The following is an 8,169-nucleotide window of genomic DNA, read 5'->3' as shown; positions in this document are numbered from 1 at the left end:
CCCATCTGTTCTTGGTTTGGGGGGACAGGGTCTCTCTAAGTAGCTCCATCTATCCTGGAACTTGCTATGAACCAGGGTGGCCTTGAACTCAGAGTCTGCTTGACTCTGCCTCCCCAGTGACTATAAGTGTTGGGAACTGAACTCAGGTTCTCTGTAAGAGTACCAAATACTCTTAACCTCTGAGCCATCTCTCCAGCTCCAATTGACCATTAAAAAAATTTTTACCTCAGTAAAATTCTTCTCAAACTGGGATATAGCTAATATTTCTCTCACGTGCATTTTCATTAAAAAAAAATGTTTGAAAGGCTATATGTGATGGGGATGCCTGGAATCCGAACACTGGGACTGAAACAGGAAGCTCACTCCACAGTTACGGTTGGCTTGGGGTGTGTATTGAATATCATGCCAAGCAGAGTTACATGGAAATACCCTGTCTCTAGAGGGGAAACAAGTTATTGCTGTTAATAATACCACAGACACAGAATGGACACACAGATCCACTATTTAAAAGAACGAGAGAGGGGTGGGGAGATGCTCAGAGGACCTGGGTTTAATTCTTAACACCCAAATGGTGGTTCATGACCATCTGTAACTCCAGTTTCAGGGGATCTGACCTCATCTTCTGACTTTCGTGGGCACCAGGCATGGGTGTAGTGCACAAAAATGCATGCAGGCAAAACATTCATACACACATAAAATAATATAAATCTCATATTTAAAAAACCCAACGTGGGGGTTGGAGAAATGGCTTAGTGGTTAAGAGCACTGACTGCTCTTCCAGAGGTCCTGAGTTCACATCCCAGCAACCACATGGTGGCTCACAACCACCTGTAATGAGATCTGATGCCCTCTTCTGGTGTGTCTGAAGACAGCTACAGTATACTTATATATAATAAATTAATTTTTAAAAACCCAACAAGATAAACCAGATGGTAGATGATGTGTTCATAAAAAGATAAAGATGTTCTATGAAGGTGTGCTGAGGTATTGGGGGAAGGGGATGCCTCTGGTGGGCCCATGTTGAGTCATTCCTTCCTTCTGAGGGACCAGCCACACAATGGTATAGTATAAAATAGAGTTTACTCAGGGCATGGGAGGGGAGTGAAGAGGGTAGTAGGGGCGGGGGGGGGGGAGTTTCGTGTGGTAGTATTTGCTTTTTATTCTAGCACTTGGGAGGCAGAAGCAGGCAGATCTCTGTGAGTCCAGGCTAATCAGGACTACATCCATATTAGTGAGATCCTGGCTTAAAGAGAGAAAAAGAACAAGAATCCCCTGTAAGGTCGGAAGGACAAGAAGAGATGTAATAGAAGATGTTAAGGAAGAGCCTGCCACGGACTCAATGAGTAAAGAGGAGCTGGGCACAGGGCATACACCAGAATTCCAGTTACTCAAGGGTCTGAGGCAGGGGAATTATTGGAGCTAAGGAGTTCCAGAGAGACTGGATAAAATAGTAAAATTGTTTAAAAAAAAAAAGCCAAAACAAAAAAAGAGCTGTGTGTGAGGGCTCCTGTCTTAAAAAACAAAAACCAAACAAACAAAGCAGGGCATAGGCAAGGTTCTAGGACATTTTCTTATAGAGATTGACAGGTGGTGCCGTCCCTGGGCTGCTGGTCCCGGGTTCTATAAGAAAGCAGGCTGAACAAGCCATGTGGAACAAACCGATAAGCATTATTCTTCCCAGTATGTGCATCAGCTCCTGCCTCCAGGTCCCTGTCCTGACTTCCTTTGAGGAGGAAGTGTAAGCTGAATAAACCCTTTCCTCCCCAGGGTTTTTCCACTCATGGTGTTTTATTGTAGCAAGAAAAATCCCAAGTTAAGACTCTGTTCACGGTCACTACTGCCGTCTTCCCCCTGCTGAGACAGCTCTTCCAAGACAAGGTTTATGCTCTACCGGACAGGGCGGACTAGGTTGTAAGAGGGAGCCCAAAAAAAGCAGCCACATATGGCCAGCAGGAGAGAGAAGCTGGGTCATGCGAGGCTTCCAAAAAGAAATATGTACGCTGCCGGACAAACAGGCGATGAGCTCCCAAACACCCGCTGTGATGTGGTGTCCATCTCCTGGCTAGACAAGCATGAAAGCCCAGCACGGACAGGACAGAGACAAGACCTGCTACAATCTCTTCCTTAGGGACCTCCCAAGACACACACTCAAAACCTAAGATGAAGGTGGGTGTGGTGGATGCTGAGGTTAGATAATCACAGGTTCTGAGCCAGCCTGGACTACATAACCTGAAAACCCCCTGAACTCTAAAACGTCAAGTAAAATAAAATCTCCATTTCTCCTTCATTCATTTCCCCTTCTCACCTACCAGAGTCCTGGTTGGTACCCTCCTCCCTGACCTGGAGTGGTCTCAGCACCCACTGATCTCAGCTTCTCTGGCATTATTAACTTTCCCTTGATCATCTCAGAGGCTCCGCCTTTGTTTCCCTGTGGCTTCAAGATCCCCCCAGAAAGGTTTTTCTGGGTGCGCTGTGGAGTTGTGACTTGGTGGTAATGTATTCCAGCGTGCCTGAGGCCCTAGGTGTCAGCCCCAGCACAGAAGGAAAATGTGTTGGAGAAATGCAGGGGGGGGGGTAATCTGGAAGCATCTCAAAGACAACTGCCACCACTGCCTTCCCCTCTGCTCCCATCCCTGTGCTATGCTGGGCCCAGAGGGCACGGTTCATGAGGTTTACCTGTCCCAGCTAACTGTAACCAGTGCCAGCTGACTGACAAGTCTGCCTTGGTGCTGGCAGGGAGTGGGCAGGCCACTGCCTCCTCCATCTCCTCCCTCTAGGACCTATCCCAGGGCTAATTCTTGGGAGGGGTGGTGGGGCAGATCTCCTTTAGATGAAGGAAGCGACTTCCGGAACTCAGGTGGGCAGGGCTGAAAAGGGGCCTTCCCTCTTGACGCATCTGTCTTCCAGCTCTTTCTGGCAGGTGGGAGGGTTTCAGAAATGGCCAAGAAGCTGAGGCACATCTGGAGCGGGCAGGGACAGAGGCACACCTCTAGCTTGCCACCCAGAGCATCTGAGTGATGAGTTAATTCACCAGTGAACAGAGTATATAAAGGCAGGTTTATTGGGAAACCACTCTAGGGCAGGTTCACTGGTCCCAAGGCCAAAGAAGTCGCTATAGGGAGAGTGTCTGAGGGGAGGGAGAAGAGAAAAAGAGAAGCATGTTTAATCTCGGAGACATGGAGGAAGAGAGAGACAGGGAAACGGAGAGGGACAGGGAGGAGGAAAAGGTAGAGAGCAAAATGACTGTATTATATAGGGAGGAGCTCCTAGGGGAACGGAAGCCCAGCCCCAGTGCTGAAAAGTTCCCAGACAGGGACTGAGGGATGCTGGGAGAACCTGGAGGCTAGGTGCCCTTTGGTGCTTAGTTAAGATTTTACTGCTGTGAAGACACATCATGACCAAGGAAACTCTTCTAAGGACAACATTTAATTGGGGCTGGCTTATAGGTTCAGTCCATTATCATCAAGGCAGGATGCGTGCAAGCTTCCAGGGAGGGACGGCATGGCTCGGGAGAAGCTGAGAGTTCTGTATCTTATTCTGAAGGGAACCAGAAGACTGACGCTTCAGGCAGCTAGGAGGGGAGGAGGGTCTCAAAGCCCCCTCCCACAGTGATACACTTCCTCCAACAAGGTCACATCTCTTAGTAGTGCCCCTCCCTAGACCAAGCATAGTCAAACCATCATTGGTAGGTCAAATATGGAGGTTCTGAATCCCAACACCAAGGGAACCTCAGATCGAGGTCCTCGGTTTCAATGCAAAAAAGAGTTTCAGTGGGTAGGGGCGTGCAAGCAGGTAAGCCTGGCCTCAGCTCTGTCCCTGGGTCCCACCAGGTGGCAGGTGAGAATCAACTCCCACCCCTGCACTAGGGCACGGGGACTCAGGGTCTCACGCACTCCAAATGAACTGAGCCGTGTGAAGCCACGGATACGTTATTGCCTTCCATTATGGAGGCTTTTGAAGAGGACATCCTGAAAAGTTTGCTAAGAAGCCTAATGACATCACAGGCCCCAGCACCCCCCCCCCCACAGGATTATGGTGGATAAGACATAGCTGTGTAGATCCCAGGATATGCTTGCTGTAAAAAGTCTTGTTTGCGATTCTCAGAACTCTCTGGGAACTGAATATACACTCAGTCCTCCAACCTGCAGGGAAATGCTGGCTGGGCTGGGATTCTTCTCTGCCAGTGAGGACTTTCTCTTCCTGTGTACCTAATTTTTGTTGTCTCTTTGTCCTGACAACACTGAATGTGTCTTACTGGCTGTTTTTCCAGATGTGTAGAACATTTTCTCTTCACCCCATCCACCTCCCCCAAAGACACAGCAACAGTGGTTCAGAGGCCAGCCCCCAGAGGAGGAGCATTTGATGAATAAGGTGGAGGAGAAGGAAATGTGATTTCCCAGTTGACATCCAGGCCTCAGAGCTTGAGTACAAGGTTGAGTTGACACTGGGCCTTTTGAGCACCTTTCCAACCAATCATAGGAGTGCAGGGTAGGTGCATGGGCTGTTGGGCCAACAAGGAGGAAGGTGATGGAGGCGCTTTGTGTCATTTCCTCATGAGTCCTGTGAACCACTTCAGAAACAGATCTTAGGGCATCCCCAGAACCTTAGTTAGAATCCCTAGACTGTGCCTTTGGTCTGGCACGGCTGGCTCTGGTCTTCACCAAATATCATTCCTACAATGTATAAGGCTTTTAGTTCCATCCTCAGAACTACTAAATTGGGGTGGAGGTGGGGTAGAGACAGAATGGAAGAGACAGAAACAGAAAGAGAGAGAGATCACCACCTGTACTGGCTGGTTTTGTGTCAACTTGACACAGGCTGGAGTTATCACAGGGAAAGGAGCCTCCCTTGAGGAAATGCCTCCATGAGATCTAGCTGTAAGACATTTCTAAACTAGTGATCAAGTGGGGAGGGCCCAGCCCATTATGGGTGATGCCATCCCTGGGCTGGTAGACCTGGGTTCTGTAAGAAAGCAGGCTGAGCAAGCCAGGGGAAGCAAGCCAGTAAGCAGCACCCCTCCATGGCTTCTGCATCAGCTCCTGCTTCCTGACCTGCTTGAGTTCCAGTCCTGACTTCCTTTGGTGTTAACAGCAATGTGTAAGCTGAATAAACCCTTTCCTCCCCAACTTGCTTCTTGGTCAAGATGTTTTGTGCAGGAATAGAAATCCTGACTAAGATACTACCTTTACTGAGCTCAGGGAAAAAGAGGTAAACTTAACTAATATATATGTGAAGTCAAAACGACATGGATTGAGAGAGATCCGGTGGAGCACGCCTGTGATCCTGACACAGGCAAGCATTAGTTAGTTTTTCTGTTACTGAGATAAAATACCAGGACCAGGAGCAACATAAAGAAGGAAAAGTTTACATTGGCTTATGGTTCCGGAAGGATTGCGCCCATCATGATTGGGGTGAGGCATGATATGACGGCAGGAACAGGAAGCTGGTGCATCACATTTTCATCTGAACACAGGAAGCAGAAAGACTGAACAGAAAGTGGGGCAGGGCTATAAACTGTCAAAGTCTACCCCTGGTGATGTGCTTCCTACTAAAGGTTTCATAACCTCATCAAACAGTTCTACCAAGAGACCAAGTGTTCAAATACATGAGCCTATTGGAGGCATTTCTATTCAAACCACCACATACACACACCCATAGTACTTGGGAGCCTACTCTGCAACCTGGACATACTAGGTATATACACACTGTCTTCAAACATCCTGTGCCCACTATCTGCATCAGAATATATGTATTTCTATTCCTGACCAATAGTATAAGTGTCCTGGCCCCTGGTAACAACCAAATCTAGGAAGTTTCCATTCAAGTGTTAGTACTTAATCTAGCAATCAAAATAGAGAACCACCCAAACTACAGCCTTTGTTTTAGTCCCCTTAAGTGAGAGACCCCAGGCTACTCTCATTCCTGTGGCCTGCTAACGGTCTTGAGGATGTACCCTTCTACAAGCTGTTTTCTCCCCTCGCTCAACATAATATTATCTTGCTTCTTTTGCAGATCTGTGTGAGCCCTCATTTCTAATTCTTTGGACAAGAAGCCAAGAGCCGGAAAGCAGTAAGCCTATAGCCCAACCACTGACAATCACCCTAGCACTTGGGGCCGAGGAAGGAGGACCAGGGCAAGTTTGAGGCCAGCCTGGGGCTACTGGTAAAGTCCCCAGTTTAAATGATAGCACTTACCTTGTGCCCTCCAGTGTTTGTTTGTTTTTTCTCATTATACTTGTTTTAATGGGTCTCAAAATTCTATGACAGATTTTTGGCCAAGTTGTTTCCATTAAAAAGTACTGATTTTGAAAACTAATAACTTAAAACTGCCACACACACACACACACACACACACACACACACACACACTCACACACACTCACACACACACAAATTGTCCGCAAAACATTCTCCTTTTCTTCTGAAGGTTTTACGATGCATTGTTATTGTTAACCAGTCCTTTACTATTAAACTTAAATGGCCAATTGAGACAAACAGTGCTGAGACCGTTCTTCCACCACTGATTAAGACTGGGGTGGCAGGTGTTAGGGGTAATATTCATCTAGCCTCTTGGGCAGACTTGGTGACTTTGCCAGCTCCAGCAGCCTTCTTGTCCACAGCTTTGATGACAACCACAGCAACTGTCTGCCCCATGTCAGGAACAGCAAACACGACCAAGTGGAGGGTAGTCAGAGAAGCTCTCAACACACATGGGCTTTCCAGGGACCATATGAACAATGGCAGCATCACCAGACTTCAAGAATCTGGGGCCATCTTCTAGCTTCTGACCAGAACGACGACCGATTGTTTCTTTAAGCTCAGCAAACTTGCCTGCTGTGTGGGCTGTGTGACAATCCAGAACAGGAGCATAGTCAGCACTCATTTGTCCTGGATGGTTCAGGACAATCACCTGAGCTGTGAAGCCAGCTGCTTCCATTGGTGGGTCATTTTTGCAGTCACCAGCAACATTGCCCCGTCTAATATCTTTGACGGACGCGTTCTTTACATCGAAGCCCACATTGTCCCCAGGAAGAGCTTCACTCAAACCTTCATGGTGCCTTTCAACAGACTTGACTTCAGTTGCTACACTGACTGGAGCAAAGGTAACCACCGTGCTAGGTTTGAGAACACCCTACTCGGCCCACAGGGAGAGTGCCAACGCCCAATTTTATAGACAACCTGGAGGGGCAGTTGCAAAGGTTTGTCATTTGGACGAGTTGGTGAAAGGATACAGTCCAAAGCTTCCAGCAGCGTGGAGCCACTGGCACTGGCATCTTTGCAGGTGACTTTCTATCCCTTGAATGATGGTATATTATCACTTGGCTCCAGCATGTTCTCACCATCCTAAACCAGAAATTGGCACAAATGCTACTGTCAGGGTTGTAGCCAATTTTCTTAATGTAGGTGTTGACTTCCTTAACAATTTCCTCGTAGTTCTTCTGACTGTATGGTGGCTCGGTGAGGTCCATTTTGTTGACACCAACAATTGGCTGTTTCACACCCAGGGTGTAAGCCAGAAGAGCATGCTCACGGGTCTGGCCGTTCTTGGAGATAGCAGCTTCAAATTCACCAGCACCAGCAGCAACAATCAGGACAGCACAGTCAGCCTGAGATGTGCCTGTAATCATGTTTTTGATGAAGTCTCTGTGTCCTGGGGCATCCATTGATAATCATGTAGTGTTTGCTGGTGTCTAATTTCCACATTGAGATGTCACTAGTGACACCATGCTTACACTCAGCTTTCAGATTGTCCGAGACCCAGGCATACTTGAAGGAGCCTTTTCCCATCTCAGCAGCTCCCTTTCAAGCTTTTGAATGGTTCGTTTGTCGATTCCACCTGGTGGACTTGTGGGAATCTGTGTCCAGTTACGACGAGGTTGATGTCTTTCCTTTCCCATTTTCTGCTTTGAATTGGCGGTAGCTTCCCTAACACTTGTGCTCTGCCGGCAAACCCACTGCATTTTTATTTGTTTGTTTGTTGGCTAGTGGTTTACTTTCCTGAAGGTACCAGCCCCTTTTCGTGCACCCATATCTTTGTGCTCAGAGAATCTTTGCCGAGCAAACAGAATCCTCCAGGGTATCTCAGGAATTCTGAATTTCTGAGATTCCAGAGGTGCATTCTATTGCTTGCAAAGCATGCTCTGAAGGAAAAGGCTTTGCCGTAATCAGA

At 47.6% G+C, this 8,169-nt stretch overlaps 1 pseudogene across 1 annotated transcript; it reads right to left on the bottom strand.

Annotated features, from left to right (window-relative positions):
* Positions 1-6,557: 6,557 nt before the first annotated feature.
* On the bottom strand, positions 6,558-7,960 carry LOC308425188 (elongation factor 1-alpha 1-like; annotated as a pseudogene). The gene has a single exon. The product of its transcript is annotated as an elongation factor 1-alpha 1-like (transcript).
* Between the last annotated feature and the right edge of the window lie 209 nt (positions 7,961-8,169).

This window comes from Micromys minutus, assembly GCF_963924665.1.
Source record: "Micromys minutus genome assembly, chromosome: 10".
Classification (NCBI taxonomy): domain Eukaryota; kingdom Metazoa; phylum Chordata; class Mammalia; order Rodentia; family Muridae; genus Micromys; species Micromys minutus.
The sequence above is the reverse complement of the archived record's forward strand: the minus strand, read 5'-3'. Positions and strand labels throughout refer to the sequence as shown.